The 17,608-nt window shown below is 35.2% G+C and overlaps 1 pseudogene; it reads left to right on the top strand.

The window, feature by feature from the left end:
- Nucleotides 1-7,423: 7,423 nt before the first annotated feature.
- On the top strand, nt 7,424-17,554 carry LOC120210200 (annotated as a pseudogene).
- The last annotated feature ends 54 nt before the right edge of the window (nt 17,555-17,608 follow it).

The raw sequence follows: 17,608 nt of genomic DNA on the forward strand, positions 1-17,608 counted from the left end.
TCATCTCACTTGAGACATTTTTCCTTTGAGATTCAAATTTCGAATTTGTTTCGCTTGAAACAAAATTAATCTCACTTGAGATTGTTTCTTTCAAAACAGTTTCGTCTCGCTTGAGACAGTTTCCCTCAAAACACAAAATTTGGAAATTGTTTCACTTGAAATTAAATGTAAAATCTTTGAGATTGTTTCCCTTGAAAAAAAATTTGTCTCTCTTGAGACAGTTTCTCTTGAAACAAAAAAAATCTTTGAGTATGTTTCCCTTGAAACAAAGTTTTGTCTCTTGAGACAGTTTCTCTTGAAACAAAATCTTTGAGTCTGTTTCCATTGAAACAAAGTTTTATCTCTCTTGAGACAATTTCTCTTAAAACAGAAGTCTTTGAGTCTGTTTCCCTTGAAACAAAGATTGGTCTCTCTTGAGACAGTTTCTATTGAAACAAAAGTCTTTGAGTATGTTTCCCTTGAAACAAGATTTGTCTCGCTTAAGACGGTTTCTCTTAAAACCATTATCCCTAAAGATGACCAGTCATCCTTATCATATAGGAACCGTGTCATCCACCAATAAGATCTCATCATCACGTAGGAGCCACGCCAATCCTAGATAACCAGTCTTCCTCATCACGTAGGAACCGTGTTATCATCATCCCTAAAGATGGCCAATCTTCTTCATCACGTAGGAACAATGTCATCCACCAACTAGATATCCTCATCACGTAGGAGCCGCGTCAACCTTAGATAACCAAATTGTTCTCATCACGTAGGAACTGTGTTATCATCATCCCTAAAGATGGTCAGCCGTTCTCATCGCGTTGGAACTATATCATCCATAAAGTAGATCTCCTCATCACGTAGGAGTCGTGTCACCCTTAGATAGCCAGACTTTCTCATCATGTAGGAACCATATTGTCTCCATTTACCTAAAAACGCCAGAACTCTATATCGCAGATGAGCAACGTCGTCTCTAATATTAAATTTCAAAGCAACAGGGAGAACTGGATAAAAATTGTTGTCTTCTAGTTTATGCCCTATTCTTGTTAACACAAGAATGTGCAAATAGGGGCAACTATAAACACCTGTTTTTGTCCAGGTTCTACATTTGTTGTTATATTATTATTATTATTATTATTATTATTATTATTATTATTATTATTATTAAATAATTATTAAATTTTACAGGTTACAACAAAAGCCCTGTCAAGCCCAATACAAGACTCAAATAAAACCCGAAGCCCAATAACCCACTACAAGAGAATCCAACTGACCCGGCCAGGAAACCAACACCAGGAACCAACCCGTTTGTAACCCAAACAAATTAGGTTTTTCGAACCCTAATCAACAGATATTGCCACCAATTTTTCAACTTCCAGACGCGCGTGGATCTCACCGCTCATCCCCCCGTCACGTAAGCTGTCGGCGTCATCAACAGAAGCCACACAGTGCCCAAACCAGTCAAAATCAAAAGTTAAAAAAAGGAAAAAGAAAACCCATTAAAAAGTCATAAATCCCTAAATATCTGGCTTTTGGTACTTACCCGAGCCTATGAAGCATCATTCCTACAGAATAGAGATAATGATTCTCATCCAAGCACTATAAAAAATAACATGTAATCAAATAGAGGGATTCATTAGATAGAAAATGAAAAGAGAAGAACCGAGAAAAAAACATAGAGAAAAAAACAGTTTCAAAAGGAAAAGAGAGAGATCCTCACCATTTTGAAGCCCTCAGCCATCTTCATCAAAGTAGGAGACCACCGTTGTGGAAGGTAACCTTTCTCAGATCATAGATCTAGAAAAAAGAGGCCTTGGTTTCATGAAAAGAGGTATTTAGGGTTCTTTTTTAGGATTTTAGGAGGTTTAGGAGTCTTTTAGTCTAAAGTTTTTCAGGTTTTGGGCTCTGAGGGTCATAGAGGTTTGTGTCATGGTGGTCATCGGTGTCGAAACCACCGATCTACGGTGGCCAGAGCCCTTCGGCTTCCTTCAACAGGGTGTGGGAGAAGAGAGATTTGAGAGAAAGTGAAATCTCTTTCTCTCTCTCTGTTGGGTGAGAATGAAAGAGAAAATGAAGGGATCGCTGAATTTTTGCCTATTATTGGGCCTTATATTCGGCCAGCAAAACGACGTAGTTTTACTCCCCTATCTCCGTGTTTTTTTAAAGTTTTGGGGAAAATAGCGTGTTTAGTCCCTTTATTTTGTAATCTCGTTGTTTAGCCATCAAATAACCTTTGTAATGTTCTATTTTGGGCACTCTTTCTTTCATATGTTTATTTAAGTCACCGACCCTATGTATTATATTATTCTCTTAAATGTTCGAATCAGGCCATGACATTTACAATTTTTTATTTTGATCACTTTTTCATATGGATGCATTTTGGTATAATTTTAACTGGTCCTTCCATATTTCTTGTGTAGTTTATTTTAGTCCTTAAGAACATTTATGGGTTATTTACATTTTCAACACCTATTGTTTAATAAATGATCGATCGTAGCCTTTATTTGTTTGATATTGTTGTTTGGTACCTCGAATCTTGGTTGCTATCATTTTGGTCCTTTAAATAATTTTTTTGTGATTTTATTCTGGTTTGTAATGTTCACTTATTTTATTTTAGTCCTTTATGTATGAATGTATTTTACATATTATGTAGTTATTTGTTTTATGTAAATAAATGTTCTTAGTTCTATTTCCTGTAAATATTTTATGTCGAATATTTCCAAGAACTGTATTTGTAGAACGGGCATAGAAAGCACCGCTTGATCAAAGTGGTGTAATCCGATATGACGTTCGAACAAAATGTGAACGTAAAATAAATTGATTTTATTTTTGTTAATTAATTCATTTTTATTATTTCATTTTAAGCCAATGCATGTATATCTAAATATTAACTTATTTTATTTTATGCAAATGCCAATATTCATATTTTATTCGATTTGCGTTTTTCATATATTCGAAGATAGAATCTTCTTTTACGGATAAGAAATATTCGAGATAGCTTTAGGATTGTAAATTTTGAGATTTCTTATTAAGTCAAAGAATTTTCTTTAAGTTATTAATTCGAAGAAAATTAATTAAACTTTAATAAATGGATAATATTCTAACTTTATATTCGATTTATACTTTTCATCATTTACGACAACTGTAAGCTACTAAGTACCAATTTTGGGCGCTATTGAGTGTTAATCCTTCCCAACGCGTAATTGACTCCCGGGTCCAAAAAATGTATCTTTGGTAATGCAAACCAATTTTTGTCTTAATAACAATTTTTTTCTTACAATTATTTTAAAAGACATTTTTTAGGTATTCGACCTACCTAGCACAAAGGTCGATGACCACTCGTATTCAATTTAATTCAAATCAATTTTTTCAAAATAAAGTCATAATTGTTTTTCTAAAACTTAATTATTTTTTTTAAAAAAAAAGTGGTTATCACGGGTAAAAGAATCAAAAGGTGGGCGACTCTGACCTGGTGGTTTCTCAGAATTTGGTCCTTCACATTAATCAAGGTTGGTAACCGAGTAGTAAAAGGCCTTTACTTGCATGCCTGAAGGAACTCAACGATCCCCTGTATCACCCTCATTCTAGGAGCCAACTTGTTGCAAGGTTTGCGATCGTCGACGATCAAGCCGATGGTTATCTTTGGAGTGGTGTGTGTTAGATTCATTATACTTCCGATCATTGGTATCTGTGTCATTAAAGCAGATGGGAACCTTGGGTTCCTACCGTCCGACCCTCTGTTCCGCATCGTGCTCATGGTACAGTTTACTCTGCCACCGGCCATGAATATTGGTACCATAACACAGCTCTTTAATGTGGGTCAAGACGAGTGTTCGGTCCTCTGCCTGTGGACATACTAGGCTTCTGCTTTAGCACTTACGTCTTGGTCAACAGTCTGCACATATCAATAATAACCGGACATATAGAGATGAACACTCGATCAGTCAAGTAAAAAATAGAATAAGTCGAATTTAAATATCATATTTTATAACTCAAAATTTATTTGAATTTCTTTGGTCGACGAATTGTTCGAGTTTCTATACAAAATTAATGAGTTATAATATAATGGTACATATTGATTCTAATTTATTGAACTTTTCTAACCATATATATATATATATTCTTTTGCACATTATAATGTAAATCAAATACAATCTAAATTTATAAAGACTTAATATAAAAATAAAATGCCTAAATTATATTTAAAATTAACTTTTGGTGCCTAAAAATTTATCATTAAAAATATGTGTATGATATTTTTTCCGTTACACTTAAGGTATCGTTAAAAACACGTTAAGTGACACATGTCACGTTCATATTCTTTTAAAAAATATTTCTAAATAATATTCTATTTTTTAAAAAAAATGTGACACTTATAACTTAACGATTTTTTAATGGTATGCACCTAAAAGTGTAACGGATAAAACATTAGACATTTATTTTTAAGAACAAAATTCTTTAAGACACCAAAAGTTAATTTTGGATTAGTTTAGGCACTTATTTTTTTATTAAGTCATTTATAAAATATAAATACATCTATAATATTATTTTTCAAATAAGGTATTTTGAAGTAAAGTATTGATGGGAGGAAAGTATAAAGAAGTCAAGAATGAATAGTTGGAAAGAATTTGTAAAAAAAAAAAAGAAGTTACAGTTAAAAGATTAAATTGAATAAAATATAAAGTTAAGAGAGTAAATTAAAAAAAATTGTAGTTAAAATGATAATCAAAGTTACATGAGCATTTTATAGTGGTATAAGATCACGTGGTTCGAATTTAATAAAAAATAAACTTAGAATAAAGGATGAATTGAAGAAATGAAAAATGCATGTATAGTTGAAGGCTTAAACTAAAAGATAAAAATTTAATGTCAAAAAATAATTATAGATAATAAACATTCTAAAATTGTTTAGGAATATAGGGTTCAAATTTGATATAAATTAACTTGAAATAAAAGAGGAATAGAAGGAATCAAGAAATTATAGACTAAAGCACAAAACTATTAAAATAATTAGTTAAATATTTTATATTTAGATTTACTTGAAATTTTCAAATCTAAATTTCACTCTAACTCAAACGTTAATTTAATAAATTAAATTGATTTAAATAACTTAAAATTAAGAAAAAAAAATTTTTAATGAATTCAAATTTTAGTAGCCTAAACCAGGTTTTTTTGGCCCAACAGGGCACCTGTCGTAATTATTTGGCCCAATAGGATATCTCAAAAATTAATTTGGGATCTACAACATTTTCTACAGTCTAAGGTGAACTTGTCACATCGAGATGACGAGTTTTATTATATATAATTTTTATATTCCGAGCCTAATATTTAATATTTTCTGCAAAATTCGTCACTGATAACAAGTTTTATTAAAAAAATATTTTTAAGTTATTATACGAATTTAAGGTTGAAAGAAAAAATACACATAAACTCGTCACGTCGAGGTGACGAGTTCTATTAGATTTTTTTCTTGAAAAGAAGTACAAACTTAATACATTATATTAGAATTTAAGAAATGCACATTAGGAAGAAAAGAACTACAAACTTAATACATTAACATAAGGATGTAAATATGACTAACCTTACGAACACTATAAACATTAAATAAAATCATTAATGTAGCAGTATTGATTAAGAAATTTTAATCTTTATAATCAGTAGACTCGTTAGAGGTAAGATTAAGTTCTTCAATTCCTCATTCTTTTTGTTGATGTCGTTCACGTATGAATTCGAATTATGCTTCTGGGTCTTTATCATCTATGTTTATTGAGTTGGTGGGATATTCGAGCTGGAAAAACATCCTTAATGGTACGAGCAAGGTCGAGATATCAAACTCTACAAACAAATCGACATTAGACAAAGAGTTATAGTAATATGTCTCAATCATTCTGCAAGGTCCACATCATCGCTTAGATGAAATCTCGTGCATGATAGTGGAAATTTATAATATAAGGAAAATACTCTTCTACTGTTGCCGAGTAGAACTCTTGTTTCTATACTAAATTTCAACTTGTGTAGTTGAATGTTTTTTGAGAAACACATGGTTATAGATTTAAAATCGTAAAAAACAGTTGAACAAATAGTTGACATGTTTGAAAAAAAACTCAAGCTTTGGAAGTGAAAGATTGAAGATGTTTTGATTTTTTTTGCTTAAATAGTAGAGTAAAACTCAAGCTCCATACTATGCGCAACATATACAATTACGAGTTTAAGTATCCCCGAATGATGCATATTGACCACCTACTATCTCTGAAGAATGGTTGCTCAATCTGCAATTACGAAAGAAGTTGGAGAGTCATCCTGAATCTAGTCGAATTTATACTAATGTCGATGATCATCAAAGAGAGCAATGTATGTCGAAGCTATGTGGCCACTACAGAGGTGAAGGCAACAATAAAAAGCACTGTCCACATCTCTCAAGATATGGAGCATGCCGATAATCCTTATATTGATCAAGAATAGACTTTATTGATTGAAATAATCATATTTACGTCATTATGTTAATATATTGAGTTTGTAGTTTTTTTTCTTCATAATATGCCTTTCTAAAAGTCTAATCTAATATTCATAGTTTATTGTTCTTTTCAACATAATATACCACATTTTGGAGAGCAAAAAAAAAACTAACATAACTCGTCACCTTGACGTGACGAGTTTCTCTGTATTTTTAATAGAATTCGTCACCTGACGAGTTTCGCAAGAAATATTAAAATATTAGGCTCGAAATATAAAAATTATATCACATGGAATTCGTCATCTCAGGTGAATAATTTATCCCAGACTGTAAAAAAATATCGTAGATCCCAAATTAATTTTTGAAGTGTTTTATTGAACCAAATACTTAAGCGGGTGCCCTATTGGGCCAAAAAAACCCTAGGACACGCATTTTGTGGTTGAAAATGAAATTGAAAGCCATGTATTGGGCTAGTGTGTGTTCTTTACTAGTGTTCTAAGTTTTTATGAGCCCATGATGTCTGTTTACATGAAGAGGAAGGCATTAGTTAAGACCAAAACTTGTTCAATTTTAGCATGGTCGGTTGACACAATTGAATCCAGTGTTTCCGCTAGGACCGCTACAGAAGCACCAAGACAATCCCCATTATCACCTTCATCCGAAGCTTCTTGTTCCCATGCTCCTTAACCCGAACATCCATCAACATATTATATGAAGAGGGAAAGGCATTTATATCTGGATTTTCTCTGTGTCTGCTAAGTGGGTCTTCTTCCTTTTCCCACAAATACCAAGTGCTAGGTGGGATTTAATTTTTAAATAGCTTGCGTCCTTGTCTTGGACTTGGACAAGTTGAACAGAGAATAGAAATTCTAGTATTCATGTATAAGGAAACTTCAATTTTTATCTTTTATGAATAATATTTGAAAAATAGCTTAATAATTGGCAAAGATGGAAATTTAGAATGGAGCTAAAGCTTAGACTTTTACATTTTATGAAACCCCTACAAGCAAAGCGAAAACCAGGCAGCCGGAGATCCTTAGCAGCCCCGGCAGAAGCTTGGAATCTGTCCGAGCAAAAGCAACCCTTTGTCTTGTCTTGTCTTGGTCTTTAAGCAACCTAACCTGACCTTGGCAACCCATGAAATAAATTACTCGTATAACTCATCAAATTCCGTTTAATGTCAAATAATCTCACCCATCCGATGGGGCTGCTTTTCTTCTGTTTCTTGTTGCTCGTACCCTCTGCTTTCTCCATGCCCATCGCAATTCACGTGCCGGAAGATCACCGCACCGGAATATTGAGAGTCGGGGGGGAGATCGCTCTTGTCTCTCTCGTGAGTACTATTTTACTCTCTTTTTTCAGAGACTAATTTCATTGTTTAAATTCTTTTTTAGAACATGGGTTTAGAATTGTAGCAGTAGAATTTCATGTTTATCTTGATTTCGCCCCTTTTGACTCTCTGTTCAAGGTCGTTGACTGCCTCTTATTTGTCTCAACTAATAACTTAAACCTGTGTTTCATCAGCTTTCATATGGATCATGTATATATAGGTTTTTAAAATATTACTACAGCTGCTCAATATTTACTCTTGTTGAAACAGTGAGCAAGAAACAGAATTAGCTGCTAGAACGGATGGTGTCATTGTTTTAAGGACTAAAACATCAAAGAGAGTAATCTGGTCATTTGCCTCAGGGTCTCCCATTTACATTTCCTATCAGGCTCCTCCAACATTCGACAATGTGTGGGTGTCTAATTTAATAAATAATAATATTACTTTTAGAAATATAAATTTATAGTAGCGTTAACTAAGGTCGAATCTACAGGGATTGGATAGACTTATTTTAATAAAAATTAAAATAAATAAAAAGGATTTTAAAATTGAGAAGAAATCAATAAGAAAAAGCATTTAAAATCAACAAAAAATTTAGAGAAATTAATATCAAACAAATATCCAACTAAAGGTATAATTTTAGAATTGGTTTAGAGAATTGATCATAGATGCAATGATAAAATCTTCTACTTTTCACTAAATTGATTATGGTTATTGAGAAGCTCTAACAACTTGTCTCTCTTTAATTTCTCGATAATCAAGAGGAGCTCTTTTATTATTTTCCTTGTTAATGAACAACTCTAGACAAGCTCTTAAGATTTAATCCAACGCTATTTATAAGGATTTTCCTACTCTAAATAAGAAAGTTTCTCTTGAAGAAAATCTAACAAAAATAGAAGTTTTAAATGTCCTATCCTTTTCTAAAGATAAGAATAATTCAAAAGAGTATTCCAGCAGTCATTAAACTCTTTTTCCCTTGTAAATTCTTAACCCTAATTTAGGGTTGTACGGACTGATAAGGGGCGCCCACACCTTAACTGAAGACTTCTTCTACGATAGCTCAGGATGAATAAACCGTGTCCACGCCTTACGCGAAAACCCCTTCTTTCTTCATTGATTGTGGAGACGACTGGGAATTCTACGCACATGCCACCCGTTCTAATAAAATGGTATGTGGTATGTTTTCTGCTTCGGTCTGTTTTTCTGAATTAAATGTAGATTTTGTCCCTGAAAATATCATTGTTTTCTGTAACATTGTTGTTGTTGTTAGTATTAATATTATCATCTCTTTTGACATTGCTCTGATCTATCTTAATCTTTATCTTATTGCTGGACTTACAGAAACTTTCTGTGACTGTTGAAGAATTTGTCAAACACATGCCTCGTGTATCTGAGGATGGGGCAATCACTGTTGGCTCTAAGAGGACGACTGTGTATGTGGTGGATGCTATGACTGGAAAACCACTGCTTGTTTATAGGTCACCTGATTCTCCATCCAAGTTGGAGAGTTACACCGAGGGGGCTCCTTTATCTCATAACGGTAATGGGAATAAGGAGTTGTCAAAGTCTGCAGCTTCTAGTACTGCTCAGCGGCGATTTCACATCACAAGGACTGATTGCACACTGCAGTCTTTCCATCCCAACTCAGACAAGGTTTCATGGAGTCTGATGGTTTCCAAAATTGGTGCTGCTTTGCCTGGAAGTTACATTTTCCACGAATTCAAGTTATGAGTTTCCTGAAATTGGCAGTGACTTTGGTTTGCCATTTCCATGTCAGTCAAAAGGTATTGTCATTCGGGAGCATGATACAACAGAATATATAAGCACTTCTCATCATGACGATCCAAAGCTCCCACTGCCTGCTCCTAATGACCATAAATCAGTGGTCAATCTTGATAGCACATCAGACGACCATCATAATAGGAAAATGCTTCTGGTGGCAGATCCAGAGTCAGCTTCTGTTGCCACCCAAAGTTGATAAATTATTGAATTTTTCTCAAGATGGTGAAAAAGAAACAAGTGTCCCTCAGTTTCCTTTGGAGCATAATGATTCTAGAATAGTTGATGTACATGATCTGAGAGCACCTCATACTGATGGCAAGGCCATTTTTGCCAAATATCCAGTAATATTGGCTTTTATCTCATTTTTCATAATTGTGGTGGCCTTCGTCATCAACCATATTCTTTTGGCTAAAAAGTTTGCTGCATTGAAAGACCAGCTTGTTGCTAATAGAAACACAGGACCCTCCAAGAGGAAGAAATCTCGAAGATCGGGGAAGAGTAATAATTCTATTGAAGATGGATTTTCTCGGGATGGTGGCGACAACAAAACATTGCTGGACCTTAATAAAGTAGTTGGCTGCCTTGATGGACGTAGAATAGGTAAGCTAATTGTATCAAGCACAGAAATTGCAAAAGGAAGCAATGGTACAATTGTCCTTGAGGGATTCTATGAAGGCCGAGCAGTTGCTGTGAAACGCCTTATCCAAGCTCATCATGATGTAGCTTTCAAAGAAATGCAAAATCTCATTGCCTCTGACCATCATCAGGATATTGTTAGATGGTATGGAGTGGAGTATGATCAAGATTTTGTGTATCTTGCTCTGGAGCGTTGCACTTGCAGTGTGGATGATTTGATTCAAATTTACTCTGATACATCTCGAAACCCAGTTCTAAGAAAAGACCCAGCAACATGTGCAATGATTGAGCATAATATTCACCTGGATTTGGTGAAGGGTGTCATGCAGGATCTTAATTTGTGGAAAGCAAATGGCCATCCATCACCTCTCTTCCTAAAACTGATGAGGTTAGTGTGGGCTACAGCTAACTGTTAAAAGATGACATTCGTTTGGTTACTTGATCAATAATTTCCTAGGGTGGACTTTATCTTAATCTTTTGCTTTGGTAACTTTTCACCTAAAGACAATGGGCCTTATTTTGCTTCTAGATTTGATTTTGTTTAATATCTGCTTCATCCTCTATTATTGTATCTGTTGCGGAAGACGGGTTAATTTCCACCAATAATAACAAATTCACCTTGAAAATTATTATATAGGGATTAGTGTGAAAATGATTGTACTAAAAATCACCCCAAGGTAGATTCAGGAAAGAGTGGGGGGCCACAATGATCCTTTTTAAAACTCACTCTCCTTAGACAGAACTACAAGACAAGTAATTTTAATAGGACAATAATTAAAAACACTATACCCGACAATAGCTATTAAATACATAAAAGATAACACCAAAATTTAACGAGGTTAGGCCAAAATTATGCATACGTCCTCAAACACTACTAAAATAATATTCACTAATAGAGGAAATATTACAAAGAGAGAGAAAGAGTACAAATAGCCTTTAATATAGAAGAAGGCTTATATTTGTGGGATGTTAAACTAAGGAGGAGGAGGGCTCTATTTATAACAAAAGAATTTTCCCTTCTCCTTATACAAAACCAATGTGGGATTCAAAATTTTCCAAAAAACCAACAAATATCCACCTTGGCAAATTCCACACAGATCTCTCAAAAAATCCAATATTCAGTAGTGTCTGCAAATTCATCTTTCAATTTGTAACAATATTGACCAAGTCTAAACAATGTTTAAACTTGACCGCAGTTACCACTTTTGTCAAAATATCAGCAGTGGTCTGAATCTTCTGGATTATGACTCCACCTTCTTCTAGAATCTCTCGTACAAAGTGATATCGAACATCGATGTGCTTCGTCCTCGCATGGTAAACTTGGTTATTTGCTAAATGAATAGCACTCTCATTGTTACAGTGCACTTTGATGTGCTTCTGTTCCATTCTCAATTCACCAAGCAACCCTTGAAGCCAAATTGCCTCCTTCACAACCTCTGTAACTGCCATATACTCTGCCTCTGTAGTAGACAAAGCCACTGTTGACTGTAAGGTGGACTTCCAACTGACTGGTGCTTTTTCAAATGTAAACACATAATCAATAGTTGATCGACGCTTGTCCAAATCACCTGCACAGTCTGAATCACAATACCTAACTACAAACTGACCATCTTGTTTGTCCTGCTGAAAGACCATACCAACATCTACGGTGTTCAGAATATACTGCAGAATCTATTTCACAGTTTGCCAATGTTCATTTCCAGGATCATGCATATACCTGCTCACAACCCCAACTGCCTGTGAAATATCGGGTCTCATACACACCATTGCACACATCAAGCTACCAACAACACTTGCATACGGAACCATTGACATGTATTCCCATTCTGCATCATCCTTAGGTGACATGGATGCACCGAGCTTGAATTGAGGAGCAAGAGGTGTACTAACTGGTTTTGACTTCTCATTCATGCTAAAACGTTTTATTACCTTCCTTAGATATTCTTTCTGAGACAAACAAAGCCTCCCCAATTTCTTATCCCTTGATATCTCCATGCCTAGAATCTTCTTCGCTTCACCAAGATCCTTCTCATCTCAAACTCCTTGTTCAATTGAGTCTTTAGTTTCGCAATTTCTGTATGACTCCTGGAAGCTATCAGCATATCATCAACATAAAGAAGAAGATATATATAGGATCCATCTTATAACTTGCGTAAATACACACAATCATCATATTTGCTTCTTATATACTTCTGCCTTATCATAAACTTGTCAAATCGCTTATACCACTACCTTGGAGATTGCTTCAACCCGTACAACGATTTTTTTAATTTACACACCATCTCTTCTTTTTCAGCAACTTTGAATCCATCTGGCTGAGTCATGTAGATTTCCTCATCCAAGTCTCCATGTAAAAATGCAGTTTTTACATCCATCTGAACTAGTTCCAAATTCAACTGCGCTACCAAAGCCAACAAAATTCTGATGGATGAATGTTTTACAACTAGAGAAAATACTTCATTATAATCAACTCCCTCCGTTTGAGCATAGCTTTTAGCCACCAATCTTTCTTTGTAGCGGATATTATTCTTGTCAGGAAATCCATATTTCTTTGCATATACTCACTTGCACCCAATTGCCTTCTTTCCCTTCGGAAGACTAACTAGTTTCCATGTCTGATTTTTTTGAAGGGTTTGCATTTCTTCATTCATGGCAATCCTCCACTTTTTATGTTCTGAACTTTGGACTGCTTCATTAAAAGTGGCAGGAACGTCATCAATTGCAATTGGTGATGCAAAAGAGACCATATCAGTATAACGGGCATGTTGTCTAATGGTCCTCTTTCCTTTTCTGAGTGCAATTGATTCATGTTGTTGTGGAGGTTCTTGGGTCTGAACATCTTCTTCATCTGACTCTTCTTCTACCATAGGAGAGTCAACATCAGTTTCTTTACTGGCTGGGACAATTCTGCTTCCTTCAAACTCCACCTGTTTGGGAGTTCCATCTGTCTGCTCCAATTTTTCTGAAGTCACCTTTCTCAACATGATAGATTCATCAAAGGTAACATCCCTACCGAAGATTATTTTCTTTGTTTCTGAACACCAAAGACGACAGCCTTTCACACCAGAGGTGATCCCTATAAAGATCGCCTTCTTTTCTCTTGGATCCAGCTTTGACTCCTTAACATGGTAGTATGTAGTGGAACCAAACACATATAAGGAATCATAATCTGTAGCAGGTTCTCCAAACCATTTCTCTAATGGTATTTTACCACCAATAGCATTCGATGGTAAACGGTTGACAAGGTTACAAGCATAGACCAAAGCCTCAGCCCAAAATTCTTTGCCTAACCCAGCATTAGACAACATACACCGAACTTTCTCCATTAATGTCCGGTTCATACGCTCTACCACCCCATTCTGTTGTGGTGTATATATGACAGTGAAGTGCCTAACAATACCTTCTTCTTCACAGACTTTCATAAATGAATCGTTTTTGTACTCTCCACCATTGTCTATACGGAGACGTTTGATTTTTTTGCCCGTTTGAGTCTCCACCATCTTTTTCCATTTAAGAAAAAATCCTAGCACATCATCCTTTGTCTTCATTGTATACACCCAAACTCTCCATGAAAAATAATCAACAAATGTGACATAATAGTGTATTCCCCCCAATGAAGTTGTCTTAGAATGCCACATACATCTGAATGAACATAATCCAAAATACCTTTAGTATCATAGATTGTTTTTCCAAATTTCACCCTCGTCTTTTTCCCTTTGATGTAATGCTCACAAAAAACTAATTTGCAAGCCTGATCACCCTTCAATAATCCTTGATCTATCAACAATTTCAAGGATTTTTCACCAACATGCCCCAAGAGCATATGCCATAACCTAGTTGCTTCTGACTCATGTTCATCAGTAAAAGCTGCCACTGTTGCTGTCCCAACAATTGTTCTACCCAGAAAGTAATACACATTGTTTCTTTTCCGGATTCCCTTCATTATCACCAGTGCACCAGAGATAATTATCATAATCCCATCTTTTGCCCTCATTCCTAAACCTTTTGACTCTAAGGTTCCCACAGAGATCAGATTTCTCATTAAATCTGGTACATAATGGACACCTGTTAAGGTTCTGATTCCTCAAGCAAATTGAACCAATCCCAAGTGTGTCAAGAGGGGAATTATTTGCTGTGTAGACAATTCCACCTTTTAGTTCTTTAAAATCAAAGAACCATTATCTATTGGGGGTCATATGGTGGCTACAAGCTGAATCTAACAACCATGAATTGGAACAACTGGTTGATGGCGTAACAGTGAATACGAAATCTGAATCTGCATCATCATACTCGACCACATTTGACTCTGAGACAGCCTTTCCCCTTTCAGGTTTGCCTTTATTCTTTAGCCTGGGACATTCTTTCTTCCAGTGCCCTTTTTCTCGACAAAAGACACATTCATCTTTGCTCAATCTGGACTTTGACTTCGATCTCTCTCTCCTTCTTTTATTCTGACTCTTCGAACGGCCTCTAACAACAAGAGCTTTTTCTTCGACACTTGTGTTTTCTTGTTTGTCTTTCTTTCTCAATTCATAACTATACAAGGCAGCAATTACTTCACTGAGAGACACATCAACATTCCCACGAAGTAGAGTAGTTTCAAGATACTCAAACTCATCAGGAAGTGATCCCATCAACATCAGAGCCAGATCTTCGTCTTCAAAAGTTACGTCTATATTCATCAGATCAGTCACCAGCTGATTAAAGCTAGTAATGTGATCATTCATAGTGGTACCTGGTACATAGTTGAAACGGAACAATCTCTTTTTCATGTAGAGCTTGTTATGACCGCTTTTCTTCAAAAAATTCTCTTCCAGTGCCTTCCACAATTTACTTACAGAAGTTTCCTTAGAAAATGCATACTTCTGCTCTCTAGAAAGACACGATCGAATAGTACCACATGCCAATCTATTGATCATCTTCCATTATTTCTCCTCAACATCATTTGGTTTCTCTCATTCAATAGCAATGTCTAGACCCTGCTGAAATAGGGCATCTAGAACCTCAATTTGCCACATGCCAAAATGACCGGTGCCATAAAAAGTCTCCACTGCAAATCTAACATTTGTCACAGCAATTCTTGCCAAAATTGAAGAAAAAGAAGCTGTTGACGACGTTGTGGATGTTTTTGTGTCGTTTGCCATTTCTGCTACAAATTCTATTTAATAGCTGTCAATGTGGAATGTCAATTAGCCCAGGAAAAATTTTTTCTGATGTGGAAGATCAACCTAAGCTGTAACCACAGAGCATACTAAAATAAACCAAGAGCTCTAATACCAATTGTTGTAGAAGACGGGTTAATTTCCACCAATAATAACAAATTCACCTTGAAAACTATTATCTAGGTGACTAGTGTGAAAACGATTGTACTAAAAATCACCCCAAGGTAGATTCCCAGGAAAGAGTGAAGGGGTCACAATGATCTCTCTTAAAACTCACTCTCCTTAGGCAGAGCTAACAAGATAAGTAATTTTAATAGGACAATAATTAACAACAACTATACCCGACAATAGCTATTAAATAGACATAAAAAAGAACACCAAAATTTAACGAGGTTAGGCCAAAATTATGCCTACGTCCTCGAACACTACTAAAATAATATTTCACTAATAGAAAAATATTATAAAGAGAGAGAAAGAGTACAAATAACCTTTAATATAGAAAAAATGCTTATATTTGGGATGCTAAACTAAGGAGGAGGAGGGCTCTATTTATAACAAAAGAATTTTCCCTCCTCTTTATACAAAACCAATGTGGGATTCAAAATTTGCCAAAAAACCAACAATATCTTTACACAGGGATATGGTTTCTGGTCTTGCTCAATTGCATGATCTGGGAATAATTCATCGAGACATAAAGCCTCAAAATGTGCTAATAATTAAGGAAAAAGCAGTGTGCAAAGCTCTGTGATATGGGCATTAGCAAGCGCTTTCTTGAGGATAGGTCATCCTTGGGTCACCATGCTACTGGCTAGAAGATTTATTATTTTTTATTTGTTAATCGCATACGTTATAATCATTACTTGAAATATATGCTGGCAATTTTTTTTATTTGATACTCATAATTTATATACTTGGGTTTTAGCAATTAGCTAATTGATGCAATCATATTCTAGTAAGACCCCAGGGTTATAATTTAAGTTCTTCCAAATATTTTTTTGGATCATTCTGGAATTTTCAACCAATAAAAATGCTGATTATTATTTCTGAATGTGCTCTGCTGCGTGCTGCCTATTTTAAAAATTTGCGGAACTTTTAACTAGTTATTTGTGGCAAAGTTTGATATTTGCAAATTATTGCAGGCTGTGGTAGTTCAGGTTGGCAAGCACCTGAACATCTTCTTCATTGTCGCCAAACACGTGCAGTTGATTTGTTTAGTTTGGGTTGTGTCCTTTTCTTCTGCATCACCGGGGAAGGCATCCCTTTGGCAATCATCTTGAACGTGATATCAATGTTGTCAACAACCAAGTCAACCTATTTCTAGTGGAGCATATCCCTGAAGCTTTGGATTTGATTTCTCATTTATTCAATCCCGAGCCTGAATTGAGGTATGTTGATTGTTTTCTTCCACCATCATGTTTAGAGCACTTTCTGTAAATGCGATAAGCTTGAGACTTGCTTTGCAGTAAACTTTTCTTTAATCACCTGGATTTCAATATATTTTTTTCTTTCTAATGTTCGTAAGATATTCCTAACTTGCTGCCTGGCCAAATGCATTGGAGGTGTTGCGCCATCCTCTATTTTGGAGTTGCGAGATGAGACTATCTTTTCTTCAGGACACTAGTGATAGGGTCGAATTAGAAGATAGGATGGCAGATTCTGACATCTTGAAATCATTAGAGTATTGCACCAATGGCGTTAGGTGGAAAATGGAATGAAAAAAATGGAAACAGCATTCATTGCTAACATTGGGTATTATCGCCGTTATAAGTTTGACAGTGTCCGAGATTTGTTGCGAGTCATAAGGAACAAATCGCATCACTATAGAGAGCTTCCCAAAGAAATTCAGGTTTGAATCTAAATCGAGCTGTTACTCTTTAAAATAAGTTTTCGTACTTGATTTAGTTGAATAGATAAAAGGTATCTTGATGTAGCATGGCCATGCATGAGTTTTGTCGGGCTTTGAAATGTAAAATTACCTCTTAAGAACATAGTTTAGTGCCCTGAACATTTGTTGCTTGTGATTGAGATTTTTTCCTGGACTACTGATTGCAGGAACTGGTAGGGTCGGTTCCAGAAGGGTTCTATGGTTATTTTGATTGTCGATTCCCGAGACTCTTTTTTGAAGTATACAAAGTTGTTAGCGGGCACTGCAGGGGAGAGGAATACTTCCAGAAGTACTTTTAAAGCAATGGTTATGGTGTTTAAACATTAATTTGTTTCTTTCAAAAAGTGTTTCTGACGTCTCATTTGCTGGTGCCT

This window comes from Hibiscus syriacus, unplaced genomic scaffold (genome assembly GCF_006381635.1).
Source record: "Hibiscus syriacus cultivar Baekdansim isolate YM2019G1 unplaced genomic scaffold, ASM638163v2 tig00109919_pilon, whole genome shotgun sequence".
Lineage (NCBI taxonomy): Eukaryota > Viridiplantae > Streptophyta > Magnoliopsida > Malvales > Malvaceae > Hibiscus > Hibiscus syriacus.